This window comes from Macaca nemestrina, chromosome 19, assembly GCF_043159975.1.
Source record: "Macaca nemestrina isolate mMacNem1 chromosome 19, mMacNem.hap1, whole genome shotgun sequence".
Lineage (NCBI taxonomy): Eukaryota > Metazoa > Chordata > Mammalia > Primates > Cercopithecidae > Macaca > Macaca nemestrina.
Window position 1 is genome coordinate 13,028,332 of NC_092143.1, and position 17,168 is coordinate 13,045,499.

Genomic DNA, 17,168 nt, shown 5'->3' on the forward strand with positions numbered 1-17,168 from the left:
TGAGAGAGGCATGATAAGATAAAATGATAACTTAAACTAGTATAGTCTCAGGGTACTGAATAAACATGTGAGATATATGTCCATGGGAAGTAAAAAGGAACGACTGGCCAGTGGTTCAGATATGGAAGTTCAGGAATAGAGAGAAATAAGTGATTATGACCAGAGTTCTCACTTAAGACCTGGGGGGTTGCTGCTGAATAACCGGAGGTGTTTTAGAACTGGTTGGTTATATTCCTATGATCACAGTTATCTTACTAAGCCAAAAAAAAAAAATTTTGTTCGTATTTTATATGTCATCTCCCCTAGCCCTTTGTATTATCTATAGATGTCATTGATTATTTTATGTTGACTTTTTGATGATTTCGATTTTTTGTCTCCGTATTTTATGGCAAATTTATCGTATTTTGCTAATCTTTATCTTTCTTCACAGTAGAGTAAAAAACATATTAAACGTTGAAACAATACTTTTTGTGGAAGCTGTTTATTATTTCATCTTAAACATATTTCCTGGACCAACTGACTTTCCACTGATTTGATTCACTGAATTTTTAAAATTTATTTTAATGTTTCAAAATTAATCTTCGAGGCCAGGCACAGTGTCTCATGCCTGTAATCTCAGCACTTTGGGAAGCTGAGATGGGAGGATTGCTTGAGTTTGGGAGTTCAAGACCAGCTTGGGCAACATAACGAGACCCTATATCAACCAAAAAACTACAAAATGTGGCTGGGTGTAGTGGCATGTGCATGCAGTCCCAGAAACTTGGGAGGCTGAGGCGGGAAGATTGCTTGAGCCCAGGATGCTGAGGCTACAGTGAACCATGAATGCACCACTGCACCAGCCTGGGCAACCAAGGGAGATCCTATCTCAAAATAATAATAATAATCACCGTCATCATCATCTTGGAATTCATTTGTGTTATTATTCTAGATACTAACTTTGTATCTCCTCGTCCACTGAGCTAAATTCTTGTTAACACAAGTGGCACAAATATTTGTGTTTTCATGCTCCCAGCAATTCCTCATCACGTTCCTTACTCAGTTAAAACAGCAACAACAAAAACAAAGCCTCCCCTCTGAAGACCGTTCCAGGAACACCTGACATCTCTCCCAGTCCTGTGGCCCTTGTTCTGTCTCACTGGTTTTGTCATGTATCTGGTTATGAGTCCCTTATTATCCTCCTTCCCCCATCCACACAATGAGCTTAAATCTTGCATGCTGAAAAGGGGTAAAATTTACATTGTCTTTATTTTCTGTACTACACATTACAGGATATACTCAGTAAATTATCTATTGATAGACTATACTAGAATTTAAATTTTTTAAAAGGAATATTTGAAGGTAATAATAGTCAAAGAAAAAATGTGGCTTCTAACGATCTTCCTAAGTAATATCCTTTATTTTCTGATGTATTCACTTTAATATTTATTGATTTTTTCATAAATGAAAAGAAAGCACATATTAATGTTTTCAGCTTCTAATTTTTTATTTCTAACTTGAAATAAAAATTTGTATTCAATTTATGTTAATATGCATTATATATGCACATATTCATCTTTTATTTGTAAACATGTATAAATGTCTATAATTTATTTTAATAAATAAGTTTATGCTGCTTTAACTTGGGATAAAAAACTTTCCTCATGAATAATATTTATACGCCTAATACAGTAACAAAATTTAGCATTGCTCTTGGCATGATTATGAAACGTTTTTCTTACAAAGGGTGAATTGATTATGAAACGTTTTTCTAACAAAGAGTGAATATTTCTGGTGAACAAGGGAATCTTAAAATATTTCTTTCTGTGTTACCCTTAAGATGGTATTTGCTGTTCTATGCCTCAGTTTCCTTATTTGCAAAATGGGCAAAACAATGAAGTCCCTCTCCCAGGTTGGGAAAATGTAATATAAATGTGTATGTAAATGCATACAACTCTGCCTGGCACAATAACTATATCAGATATTTGCTACATGTAAAGGTTAATATATGTTTTTTTAATGCAATGCATGAAAGTTTGGTAAAATCAATCTGATGTTAGATAATAAAGAAAGAAGCTTTGCTTAAATTGGATTTATAAAGAACACAAATCATTGGAACTGAAAACACCAAAATGAGTATCAGTGGGATTACATTAAATAAGTAGAGCAGAATTATTATCATATTTCATACTAAAAAAGTATTCCTACATATATTCTATACATAGACAGTATATAACTTAGTTGGAGGAATTAAATTCCAATTATATTAGATTTATATGATTTACCTGTTTTTAATATTATTGAAAAGCATAAAGTGCGAAGATCTAATGCTATATACTGTTCCCTTGCTAACTGCTCTATTTTTTTCATTCTTAATCCATTGCTTTATTTTTTCTTTGCCTAATACTTTTGCAAATGACCATGCTTAAATAGAATAGAATTAGATGTGAAATCAACAAATGTCCCAAGTAACAGAGTAGGGTTTAATTTAGGTTACTGAAACCCGTTATGCAATGAAGAGCATGGCATTCGATGAAGAATGTATGACAGATGATGCCACAGTATAGTGGTACACACTAGGCATTCCTGATTCGATCACCCTGTATCAAGATCATAGCCAAACCACCACCAGTCTACATACCTTTCAGCTGGCTGCTTAATATCTACGCAACTTTGGGTTGGTTAATTTACCCATCTCGTCCCTTCACTCCCTTCCAATTCCCTCCCCTTCATTCTCTCTTCTTTCTCCTTCATAGTATCAATTTTTTGGGGTTCCTAAGGCAATTAGTTATATCCACTAGGCCCTTTACAAGTGGCTACCATTTATCATACTAAATATTTTTAATAAATAAAAAGGACTAGTCATATTTCAATATTATTCCAAATCTGCAGAATAAGATTTATATGTCAAAGCCGGGCACGGTGGCTCATGCCTGTAATCCTAACACATTGTGAGGACAAGGCAGGCAGATCACTTAAGGTCAGAAGTTTGAGACCAGCCTGGCCAACATTGTGAAACCCCATCTCCACTAAAAATACAAAAATTAGCTGTGTGTGGTGGTGGGCGCCTGTAGTTCCAGCTACTTGGGAGGCTGAGGCAGAGGAATTGCTTGAACCTGGGTAGAAAAGGTTGCAGGTTGCAGTGAGCGGAGATGGCACAACTGCACTCCAGCCTGGGCAACAGAGCAAGATTCCATCTTAGAAAAAAAAAAAAGATTTATATGTCAAGACACAGGTAAAGCACTAATTGTATAGAAATAAGACAATGGTTAGTCTTAAAAATCTTAGTCATAGATTATGTAACTATATTTTTTCATGATCTATTTAGAAATGTTTTTTTTTGTTTTTAAATCAGTCATTTTTCCTCAAAGGAAACATACTAATGACTCATATAGCAGAGATTTATTTTAAGAACACAAGTTAATGCCCAAAACTTTGATTAGAATATGTTCTATCCATTAAGACATTTTTATACAAGGAAAAAAAATATACTTCAATGAACTCTGGAGCCAAATAGATTTTTTTGTGTGCTTCAGCAATTTAGTAACTTCTGATTAATATGGCATTAGACTTGGAATTAATGTCACTTTAAAACTACATAATTACAAGGCTGACAATAATAAAAATAACAAATTATAATAAAAACATTATAATGGGTATTGAGAATTATTTTTCAGTTTACTTTTTTTGCTTTGAATAGAATTCTAAGCTTTACAGTTACATAAACAGTGTTTTGTTGAAGGTTATGTGAAACTTGCTATTATTCCTGGAAATACAAGAAAAATACTCTTATATTGACTGCATTTTAAAACAATGGTTGTGTGTATATTTCCAATACAGAAGAAAACTGGACACTAAGTTTGAAAAAGAATACATAAAATTAATTCTGATGAGGTATTATAGAATGGAGTTGAAACATAATGTATCTATGCACTTTATTGAAAAATTTTATTTCATTATATTCTAAATTTCTAGATAATTAAGCCATATAACATAAACTGCAAAGGCAATAAAAGAACATAAATTAACTTAATTGCTGAGTTTTCTGCAGTACAAAGCACCTGGGTTATCATCGAGGTTGGAAGAGCGGGAGTTGAGAGGGTGATCACAAACGTGCTTTGCTTGGAACATCTCACAATTGAGAAATGGACTCTTCGTTCCCCTTTAATGAACAGTCAGCACCACATCTTTTAAACATTTTAATTTTATATGTTAAAAGCATATTTATCTGTATTTTTTAAATAAATAGTTTTCATATGTGCTCTTTGTGTTTTGTTTTATTTTGTTTTGGTTTTTGAGTCAGTCTGACTCTGTCCCCCAGGCTGGAGTGCAGTGGTGCGATCTTGGCTCACTGCAACCTCCAGCTCCCAAGTTCAAGGGATTGTCCTGCCTCAGCCTCCTCAGTAGCTGGGATTACAGGCCCGTGCCACCACAACTGGCTAATTTTTGTGTTTTTAGTAGAGATGGGGTTTTACCATGTTAGCCAGGCTGTTCTCAAACTCCTGACCTCAAGTGATCTGCCTGCCTTGGCCTCCCAAAGCGCTGAGATTACAGGCATGAGTCACCGTGCCCGGACCATGTGCCCGCTTTGCAACAGGAATATCTGATGCTCTCTGAAATCCTCGTCCTCAAAGTTTGGGAACAGGCCTATTGAGATGCTTTCTTGTTATGACCCCAGGGTAACAACTTTTTCTTTTTCTTTCTCCCTCAGTTTCTGGAATAGACCTTCAAATTTAATATTTTTATACCTTTCTGTGTCCCTTTTCTTGAGTACTTTTATAACCAAAGTTTTATTCCATAAACAAGGTCTCCATCTCTGACTCAAGCCTTATAAAAGCAATTTAGAAAATCATCTGTGCACTTGCTATAATAAAATATGATTCTGACACTAAGGAAAGCCAACAAAAGAAAGAAGAGGTACAGGCCTCCCTTCCTTGTTATCTTTCTTTAGGCAGTTTCCTCACGTCTGCTTAAAATGTACAAACTGACTTAATGCACCCTTTCTATTCAAAAAGCTATAGCCTTCTAGATTCTGAAAACAGCATGCAGAATATTTCAACAAGTGAACAAATAAAAATCTAAACTAAATTCAAAGGGCCCTGCTGGCATATCTGCCTATCACCCATTTTAAGTCAAAACCTAACAATATAAAGATCATGGGAAATGTAAAATAAAAAATATTCTTTAGGTTAGAAGATGTTCATTTGTGTTTTTTCAAAACACCATTTTCTGTGTAATCTTTTTGAACTGATGTGAGGACATATGTTTTCAAGCCATTTGGATAAATACCTAGACGCTCAATTGTTGTAAAGTGTTGTAAAATTATGTTTATCTTTGTGATAAGACGTCAAAATTTCTTCCAAAGGAGCTGTACAATTTTTCATACTCAATAGCAACGAATGAGAGTTCCTGTTGCTACAGCACCTTTGCCAGCCGTTGATACTGCCAGGATTTTTGAATGTTAGCCATTGTAACAGGTGCATAATGATATCTCATTGTTGTTTTAGTCTGTAATTCTCTAATGAAAATACAATTGAGAGTCTTTTTATATGCTTATATTCTATCTGCATATATTCTGTGGTGATGTGTTTTTTTCAGATTGCTTGCTTAATTTTTAAAAAATTGAGTTGTTCATTTTTCTGTGTAATTTTCAGAGTGTTTTATAATTGTGAATCTTAGTCTTTCGTTATATTTATTTTACAAATATGTTCTCCCAGTTTCTGTCTTGTTATTTGAGTCTCTTAATGTGTTTTTCATACAGCAGAAGTGTATCATTTTAATAGTGTCCAAATTATCGAAATTTTGAAAAATGGTTTCTGCTTTTGATGTTAGGTGTAAAATCGAATTGCCAAATACAAAGTTACCTAGATGTTCTTTTACTCTTTCTTCTAAAAGCTTTTTAGTTTTGAGTTTTATACTCAGGTCTATGATACATTTTAAATTAATTTTTATAAAAGTATAAGGTCTGTGTCTAGATTCACTGTTTTGCATCTGGATATACAGTTGTTCCAGCACCATTTGCTGAAAAGACTCCTTTCTTCATTGATCTTTCTTTGTTCCTTTATTAAAACAAGTTGACTATATTTGTTTTGTGCTATTTCTGGGCTCTATATCCTATTCTATTAATCTATGTGCCTGTTCTTTCACTAGCAATATGCTATCTTTGTTTCAGTAGCTTTTCATGAGTCTTAAAGTCAGGTGATATCTGTCTTTAACTTTGTTCTTCAGTATTGTATTGGCTATTCTGGGTGTTCTGCAATCCCATTTATACTTTAGAAAAAGTTTGTCAATGTCTACAAAATTATTTGCTGGGATCTTGATTGGGATTCAATTTATATAAAACATTGAGAAGAACTTACATTTTAATAATTTTGGAATTTTTAATCAATGAAGATAAAATATATCTTCATTTATTCAGATCTCATATTTTTCCAAAGTTTTGTAATTTTTCATATGTATTTTGTCAGATGTGTGTATACCTAAGTATTTCGCCTTTTTATGATATTGTAGAGGTTGGAGGTATTGTTTTTTATTTTGAATTCAAATTGTTTATTGCTGGAATATAAGAAAGCATTTGAATTGTATATTAACCTTGTATCTTGTCATTTTCTATAACTGCTTATTAGTTCTGGAAGTTTTCTTTTATTGCTGCTTTGCCATTTTCTACATCAACAGTCACGTCATTTGTGAATAAAAATAATTTTGAATATGGGACAAGAGACCAGAATATTGAATAGACCAGCATACTCTGAACAGATCGTCTAAGAGAATGTCCTGAGAGTGGATGGAGAAATGACGCAGACACCAGGGATGAAGGAGAAGGAACCTGAGAACCCTGCCTGAGCTACTGAGCTCTGGGACTTGTTCCTTGCCCTGAACAACCCCTAAGGAAGGGGTGAGTGAAATAACTGTGGAGTGGCACACTCTTGCCATGAACCTCTGGGATCCTAGCTGCAGAAGATCCCACGACCCCCATTAATATTTGAGTTGACACAGGTGATTGCCCAGTCAGAAGAGATGGAGCCTGAGTCTGTGTGGAACCCACGGACATTTGACACAGGGACAGCTGCAAAGGACCAAGGTACCTACCCCGCAGAGGCTCTCCATATGCCTCTAAGAGACTCTAACCTTTGTTAACTGTCAGAGAGAGCAGGGCTGTCTTTCCAGTAGGACCAAAGTGAGTCTGATTTGCACATCCCCTTGTCTACCAGCCTATTCTAGAGTCCCTGCTTGGGCCACACCCTTGGGAGCCAGCACACAGCACAGCTTTCACTGCTCTTCTGGAGTGCTTTTGGCAGCGATCATTGCAATAGAGCTTTTAGCAGCAGCCTCTGCTGCCTTGCTGGAGTGCTTTTCTGGTGTCCCTTAGCACAGAACTTTTGCCTGTAGCCTGGGAGCACTTTGTCCCCAGTGCAGCTGGTGCCTGACCTCTGGGAGCCAGAGACAAAGCTACCAACCCAGGATTAGAGCACGCAGCTCAGGGGTGCTAAGCTGAGACTTATCCCTCTGAAGCATCAAGAAACAGAGTCAATCGACTAAACCCAACTGACACCATACTCAAACCCTTTAGAGAAAAAAAGAACATAAAAAATAACAAGCTCCTTCTAAAGGACAGCAACTTCAAAGGATAAAGGAACATCAGCCCTCACAGATGAGAAGGAACCAGCACAAGAATTCTGGCAATTCTAAAAGCCAGAGATTCTTTTTATGTTCAAATGATCATACTAGCTTCCCAGCAATGATTCTTAACCAGATTGAAATAATTGACATGACAGCCGTAAAAGTTAGAATTCCAATGGCAAGGAAGCTAATGAGATACAGGATTTCCAACAGAAGAAAACCAGCAAAACCATCCAAGAGTTGAAAGATGACATAGCCATTTAAAGAAAGAACAAAATTGAAATTCTAGAGCTGAAAAATTCACTACAAGAATTTCATAATTCAATCAGAAGTATTAACAGAAGATGAGCCCAAGTTGAGGAAAGAATACCAGAGCTTGAAAACCACTCCTTTGAATCGATGTGGACAAAACAAACACAAAATAACTTGAAAAATTAACAAAACTTCTGAGAAATATGATATTATACTGAGATCAAACTTATGACTTGGCATTCCTAAAAGAGAAGAAGAGAGAGTAAACCACTTGGAAAAACGTATTCCATGGTTTTGTGTATGTACCACGCCATGGGTGTATGGTACATATACACCATACTACCCAGCCATAAAAATGAACCCAATTATGTCCTTTACAACAACATGAATGCAGCTGGAGGCCATTCTCCTAGGTGAATTAACTTAATATAGGAACAGAAAACAAAATATGGCATATTCTAACGTATAAGTGGGAGCTAAACATTGTACATGCATGGCCAGAAAGATGAGAACATAAACACTGCAGAGTATAAGAGGGGGAGAGGGTTGAAAACCTATTGGATATTATGCTCACTACCTGTGTGATGGGATCATTTTTATACAAAGCTTCAATGACATGCCATTTACCCATATAACAAGCCTGCATATGTTCAACCGTTCCTCAAATAAAAGTCAAAAGAACAAAAAGTAAAAGAAAAAAATAAAACAAAATCCTCAAAATTTATCATTCAGAAAAAAATGTGGTTTTTTTCAGTATGTATACCTTTTATTTTATTTTATCTTCTTACTGTATTAACTAGGCCTATTCTCCATTACTTCATCTGCATTTATTAGTTGAAATTGTATTGTAGAGAAAAACTTTCCATTGTAATTTATTTAGATCATTATGGATTCAGCGATTCCTATTTTATTTGAGGGCTTTTAATTATTTAATATTGTGAGCTGATAATTACCCAACAGACCACTGAGGAAAATCATTTATCAAACAATACCAAAATTAGTAAACTTTCAACAAAAGGGAGAAAGACATATTGGCAAAGTCTTAGTATTACACAGAGAAAGTCAGGAGAAGATACTGATATCCTTTTATGACCAAAATCCAGCAATTTGAAGACATATTTTATAATTTCTAGAAATAGTTAAGGTTAGGGGAAGTTTATGAAAAAATAGCTTTGGATTGATAAACACAATGACGTGAAGATCTTGAAATGAGTATTGATATCAAAATGTTAGTCTCAAAAATTAGGCAACATTTTGCTCATTTTTTACTTATTTTATGTATGTATAGATGCATGCATTTTATTATCTCGGTATAGTTTAACAGAAAAGTACGTGCAATCCTTATATTGTTGAATACAGGTAGAGTAAATTATGTTGGTGTCAGTTCCCACTATCATTATCTATATTGGTTATCTATCAAAGTTCCCCTTTTTTGGACAGTAGGAATCCTTTCAAGCTAGCCTTTGTGTTCCTTTTATACATTATGTATTATTTGTATGTTTTATATATCCTTCCCCAGCATTATTTGTCACTACGTGTCTTCCTGGAAAAACAGGTGGTCTAGGCTTATCTTAAACTTTCCCTGCTTCGGCTCTGGAATCAGCCATTTCTCTGGGGATCCCTGGTCCCCTGAAGGGGAGAATGACATTTAAATTTAATGCGTGAGTAGTAGATATGCTCATAGGTATTGGGGCATTGTTTCTTTAGGACCTCTACATGGACAGAACCAGAGAGTGCGACATTTACACCTATTTATATCTCTTTATTTGCCAGCCTGTCTATCTAAATATCACAAGTCCACAAGAATATTTCCAATTCCAAATCAAAGCACAAGTGTTTATTCTAGTTTCCCTCTTTTGTTCTGTTGTAACTTTGTAACTTTCTTCTCCCACAGTGAAGGAACTGCTCCCCTTATCCTCACCATATTTCCCTTTTTATCACTGTCACATACATTTCCACCTCAGACACCTCTTTCCGGGCCAATGCCTCTGGCCCCTCTACATAGATGTGCTTCTTATCTTTTTCTGGCTTGATATTTCTGCTTGTGGTCATTACATCTGACTTGCATGAATGACCTTCTTACCTTTTCCAGGATCTGCACCCCGTAAAGAGCTGCCATTGCTCTCCCTTCTCCCCCGACCAATGCTACTATGTAGATGTCTGCTGTGCTCAACCTCAAGGAATATTTTCTGAATGGAATATTTTAGAAAGACAGAAAGGAAGTCAATAATAGAAAAAGAAAGGAAATAAGAGGGAAAGAAAGGCAAGCAAGAAGACAGGAAGGGAAGAATGGAGAAAGAAGGGGGTAAATATTACTTTATCTTTCAATACAATATTAATTTGAGCAGGTTCTCATACATTTTTTGGCCTTTCAAGTTTTCTCTGATAGAAATGCCATAGTCAGAATGTGTGTACTTTTTGCAAAAGTCCTTATATATTCCAAAATGTATATAGTAATCTCCTTGAATTTTTACATATTGTGTTTTATAGGATATATGTTGCATTTTATAGAGCAAATATCCTCTCCTTATCTGTTTTCTTTTTCCATGTGATTTTTTTTTTGCAGAAAAAAACCATAAATTTTGATGTAATTTAATTTATTCATTGTGGAACTAATAGTTATGTTTCTGGAAATTTGTCTGTAAAGTTGTTGCCTAACCTTAGGTTACAAAGACATTCTCTTGGATTTCATTACTTCAGTTGTTTGGAATTTCATTTCAGTTTTATTCTTCATCTTCTAACTGACTCTGAGAGGGAAAAAAAAGCAAAGAATGCTGAGAATGTGTAGTTGTTCTTGTCCTAATAAAAGCTGGGAATTGGTTGTGGACCCTCCTGAGGGAGCTGTGGCTTTGCCCGTAGAGTTTGGCATGGGCCTCAGGAAGATTTCATTGTTATGATCTGTGAGTAAACTGGGGGCTAGTGTTCCTGCAAGTCCACCACGCAAACAGAGGATTCTGCAGTGGGGAGCAGGCAGTAAAGCCACAGATTCTGTGAAGTTTGTAATATCTTCCCAGTGCTCACTCTCATCTTCCAAATACTAAGTGTCTGAAGTGTAATTTATTACGTGGTAAAGCAAATATTTGTTTCTGCTGTTATTGTTAAACTTGTATAAAAGTTTTCAAAGCTATTAATTCTCTCATTAACCACACTGTCTTGTTAGTGTCACATACTGACAAAACTGCATTGTCTCTAGGGAAGATGAGATTTGTTTTTAGTGCAGTGGTTACTTGAGCACTGAGCATTGAGCTGATGTTTTATGATAACATGTTGAGATTTATTTTCACTACAAAATGTTAAATTTCCATATGTCTGCTATATTGTAATTGAATGTGTTGTATAATCAAAATCTTTTATCGAAGAACACTCTATATTATACTTATGGAAAGTATGATTATCAACATTAAAAAAGCATATTTTCCATCATCATCTAATTTTCAGTTAGACAAATATTTTCTTTGATCTTTATTTCATCCTTATTTGAAAGGAAGAGTCTGAAGTTTGCACTCTTGGTACAGAACTTTGTGATTCTCCTGAGGATATACTCCAGTAGGCGCTTATATGATACTCTTAAGATTGATACATGACCATCCAGATTTATATGATTCAGAAATTGACGTATAATATATTTTAAATGTTGTTCCCTTATCCCTTTATTTTGAGTAATATTGGTATGTTATTATACAAACAGTATTTGAAAGTAAAATGAATTTGAATTTGAATTAAAAATCTAAAATAATCAAATTTTAGAGTAACATAGAAGTTCAAATTAAAGGCTGAAAAAACAATAACTGGAATCTGCTAAAGGCTAATGTATTAAAGGGAGAAGGCACAGCGAGAACATTACAAAGCTACCTACTGGAGTGAAAATCTTGGAGCCTCCCAGTAGCATCTCTTCAGAAAGTCAGCCAACTAGCTGTGCTCTGTCAGCCTGGCTCTTTTCAGCTCTTGTCCATCTTGTTTCAATAAAAAATGTGACTGGCTCCTGGACTTATTTCAAGTGCCTTTGAAATACTGAAAATTAGGACATTCTGTAATTGCTCTCTCATTTCAGTCCATTTCAATCTTCTGCAATCCATTCCAAGTCTAGTCTTCATGACTTTTGGAATAAAGAGAATTCTGATAGCTAAAAGGTAGCCTTGCTTTTACTCTTAGTGCCATGGCCATGGTTCAGGGTCATGATTATTAATTTCAGGGATGGTTCCTTATTCTATCTTCTTTTCCAAACCACAAAAGATATAAACCACATAAGCTATTAGAAAATACTATCTTCCCATGTTTCTAGCAGCTATGCACAGATCCATGCAAATATCAATTACATTTGTCATCATTCTGTGTGTTCTTTCTCACTTCTTCATTTATTTTTCAGAGTACAAGAAACAAACAAGCTGGCTTCTACTTACGCATTGCTCAGTTCTGTGCTCTATTGTTCTTTCTCTCTGATCATCAGTGTTAAATGATGATAGTTGGAAGTAATTACATCCCACTCTCTCTTTTGGCCAGAAAGCAGTTTTCAAATTGGGAACAGCTTGAAAAACATTCACCATCACACAAAAATCACATCTCAATGATGCCCCCTGGATATCAGAATTAGACATCTTCCCTGGCGCTGGTGAGGGCAGCTCAGATTATCTGGTCAACCCTTGCATGTCCATTAACATATTGGCCACACAAATACTGTTCATATATCACACTTCACCACCCAGATCAACATGCAGCTCCTGGAATTCCTCCAGATTACATTATCGTACCCCCACTCTAAATTTCTAAAAAGGTTACTGCTGGTAACATTCTTTAATACCTGGTGCTATACTTATAGGTGTAAGATGTCTATGCTAATGATATGCCAAGAATTCCGGAATAAATGCTGTTTCTTAAAGATCATTATGTACCCTAGAGCTGAGCTATTTGTAAAGGACTTTTCAGAAAGTATCACTTAATACATTTTAAATTGGATTTAATTGTACCCAGGATGCATGGTGTTTTTAATATCACTCACCAGGAAATAAACTTTAAAAGTGGGTTAACAAATGAAATGCTCACGGCAGTGTTAATTTCCCCTTTCCTCAGGCCCTAGGCAAACTCTGCTTTTAATCATATTTTATTGTGCTTGCCTATTCATGTCTGCTTTCCCTGATGGGCAATGCATTTCTTGAAGACATGGGACTGTGTCTTTCTTCTTTCTTTTATTTTTCTCCTCCTCTTCCCTTTCTTCGTATCCTTCTTCTTTCTCTCTCTTCCTTTCTTTCTCTCTCTATCTTTCTTTATCTCTCTTCTCACATATATAAAATATATGCACATATCTGTTTATATTTATATATATCTCTAGTCCACACAATAGCACATTACTTATATAAATTTGATGTTTTGTTCTTCTTGAATACATTATTCATTTAGATTTTAAGCTTTATACTAAATATTTAAGTTTTTACTGTGTATTTAATCTGTCACACTTTTGTTTGCAATGGAGAGAAGAGCCAGTCAGTAGTATGTCTTTATTAATAAACAGAATGCACTTTGCTTCTCTACTCACCATGATAACCTGAGTTGGAGAACCTGACAAATGATAAATGGAAAAAGTGATGGCCGTTTTTGTTGTTGTTTTCTTTCTCCTAAGGCTATGGAATCTAGAGATAACCACAAGAATATATTGAAAGTTCTATTTTTTCTTTAAAGCTCCTTCACTCTACTTGGGTGTTTTAATGTCTTCCTAGGGAGAAAAGATTACCAGTCACTCCTCTTTATCTCTTCATTCATGTAACAAATGCTTATAGAATTCCTATTGTGGGCTAGGCATGATTTCAGTCCCGGAGGCAATGGCTGGTTTATTAACAAGAAAACAGTGTCTTCTGCTGTCAAGGAGAGTCCAGGGCAGTCGCAACCCACACATTACTGTGCCTGTTTCTTAGGTCAGTATTTGACATCAACAAATATCAGCTCAACAAAACAGTTCTTTGAAGTAGTTAATAGTATCCATATTTCACAGATGAAGAAACTGAGTCAAAGAGAGTTTCCAAGACTGGAACATGACAAATGTCTAGCCTCCCTGATTTACCTCCTAACCAGAGGAGGTAGTGTTCTGTTGTGTTCTGATTTCATTCATTAAATGACAAATCTCTAGTGAGGTGGTTGTTGTTCCTTGTAGGCTGTTCCATTTTTTTTTTTCTTTCTTTCTTTCTCTCTCTCTCTCTTTTTTTTTTTTTTTTTTTTTTTTACCATTTCTACCTCCCTGGAGTTAAGCTAGTTTATATTTCTGAGTTGGTACTTTCTTTGCCAAATCTTTCTCTTTTTCCATTGTGTTGTCAATGCCTACCTTGTAACATATTTGAAATATAGAATGAATGAAAACAAACAAGCAAAAATACCCCAAACATTTTAATGAACACAAGGATTTTTAAAATATATCCATATCAATAGATACTATAATAGAGCCACAGGAAGGGCAAAGCAAATGTTAGTCAGATACATTAATTTAAAAAATTATGAATTTTATTGCAATAGCATATCCCTATTAGAAGAAAGAAATGAATGTACACCATATGCACACAGTACTTCATTTTATTCTCACTCAACCATGTAATGTTGATGTTATGACGCTTCTTTGCCTCATGAGTAACTTGAGGTTGCACAGATCTTTATGAATTTTAAAAAGCTTCCAATAAGAATAACAACCATGCCTCAAACGTTTCAGTATAGCCGGTGTTTATTAGGTGGTTTTAAGACTCAGGCTATGCAGTCTTCTTAATATCCCTTTTTTTCTAATCCGACTTTCCTTTATTACTTAGACAGGTGTTCTGTACATAACGGTTTTCTGTATGCTGCTGAAGCGTACAGTATTTCTACTATATAAAGGTAGAAGACATGTTACATATGTGAATACTTCTGTTCAAAGCTCTGATTCTTGGGAAATAAAAAGAAATAAAAACATGTGACCAAAATGATAAAAAAGGGTCAAATTATTATATATGTCTCCTGATCAGGTAACATTAGTGAGTATGTTTGCTTCCCCACATACATGCAAAAATTGCCTCATTTCTGCTATGCAATTCAATATGAAGCATAATCAACCAATTCAATTAAAATGGAAATAATAACAAGATAAGGATGTTGAGCAGCTATACTCTGCTTGAACTTGAATATACTATGTTTTCTGTTCAATCTTTTTTATATATATTCAGCACTCGATCAGTTCACATTACGTCATTCTCAAGCAGAGTGAAATATTTTATACTTTGTCAGAAACATCTCACAGCCTTGCGACACGCATAATTCTTTGACAAATTTTAAATAAAACAATCAAACTACCACCCTTCCATAGCATCTCTACTCACAAATTCTCTACATCTGTTCAGCAATGTTGACACACAGACTGCTGCTGCCCAGCTAGAAATAAACTTTCTGTTATCCCTTCCAAAATAAAACTACTTTTCATTTCCATTGATTTTAGCTACTAGTTTATCAGCTCTTTTGTAACTTGGATCAAAGTAAAAACAATCAAATGTTCTATTTTACATTCCATGTGTCTTTATCTGAATAGCATGACGAGAGATGAATATCTTGATAGATAGCTTTATTATTTGAGAATTCCATCATTAGAAAAGAACCAAAAACTGTTCCAAAAACCCCAACATAAAGAAACTAGACCTCTTCTGCTTAGTCCTCTTTTGTTTATATATATTTTTCTATTGTATCACTTCTTTTGTGTCCCCTTTTTCCTCAGAGTTTCTACAATAAATAGCAAAGAGATTATTGATGAGAAATTTCAGTAAATGTGAATGTGGTTTTCAACTTTTGCCAATTCTCATTCAAAAAACCTTATTTCATCTGTCAATTTCTTTGCATTCCATTGCCTGCATTCTGACATAAAATTTTCTGAACTCAGGTACACTTATATCTTTATTGCTGTTCAAATAAAGTCTAACTTTTAAACTTGTATCCAAATATTACTTTGATTTTGCATCAAACTGTGCTTCTGGTTTAAACGTATCCTTTACTCAAACTATACTATTTATTGTTCTTGACTTTTCCCAAACTAAATTGAATGATCCTTTTACTTCATATCTGCATTTACATTTTACAGATGTATTTGTGTATTATTTCCATTTCCACCTAGATTGCAAGCTCTTGGACCCATATCATATCTTCATCTTTTTATCTCCCAGTAGGTCTTTCACCTTCATATAACCTGTGAGAGATGTTATTGTCTGATATTGACACAAGGATTTAAGAAAACCTTATTATCTACTCACTGGCTGAGATTTTCATGAGTCAAATGAGAATCAGAATTGAATTATTTTATATTGACTTATGACTGCAATGATCTAGGCATTTTAACATATTTTTATATGTGGAGAGTGAGATGTATCACCTCAGGACATCACATACAGAGGAGTCACACTGAGATACAATTTTGCTACTATTTGTCTCAGGTATTATATTTAAATAATATTGCTGCAGAATGTCTAATGTATATATAGAATATATATATATGTATATTCTTTACTGGTATCTTATTTTTTAGCACCCTGAAGTTTTGCATTTAAGGTATTTAAATGAATCACGTAAATAAAGGAAAACGCTAACACTAAGGAAATTATGAGAAATAAAATTTGCACATGTAAAGGTAATATGTAATATTTCTTAGTGTTGTTAGAATGGAATAAAATACATTTGACTTAATGATGCCAGAATATATTGCTGTAGGAGATATAAGGCATACTGACTTAAACTGTGTCAGCAATAAACATCCTGTTTGGAAATAACCATGGCCACCCATGCATGCCTTTACATATGTCAAATGGCAAAGACTAGGGTTGAAATATAGCAGGGATATTTATGGTTGCTTTAATTGCATTTTCCTATCTTATTTCAGGGCTGTCATGTGTGGAATTGTGAAACCACAATGGCTTTAAAAAGTAATGATATATTCTGTCTAGGTATAGGGTAAAATTTTTAAATGTTCTTTGCTGAAAATTGAAAGACACGATCTCTTTCTTAGTAATAATTTGGGAATTTTTATTTTTTTCACTTACTTTTTAGACTTTTAAGGAATTTTTTTAAACAAAATGATATTTAATACTCACATCAATTCAACCTCGCTGTTAGAAATAATTACACTTAATAGTTTGCAATGTGTTCTACCAACATTTTCAGTACATCTCAATAGACATATACATGCACACACACAAGTAATTTGGGAATGTATATTTTTTTACATAAATTGAGTTATAGTATATGTAATATATGTGATTTGAAATCTTGAGTTAAAATATATCATGAAGAAGTTTCTATTTTATTACTAATATTTTATTTAAACATGTAAT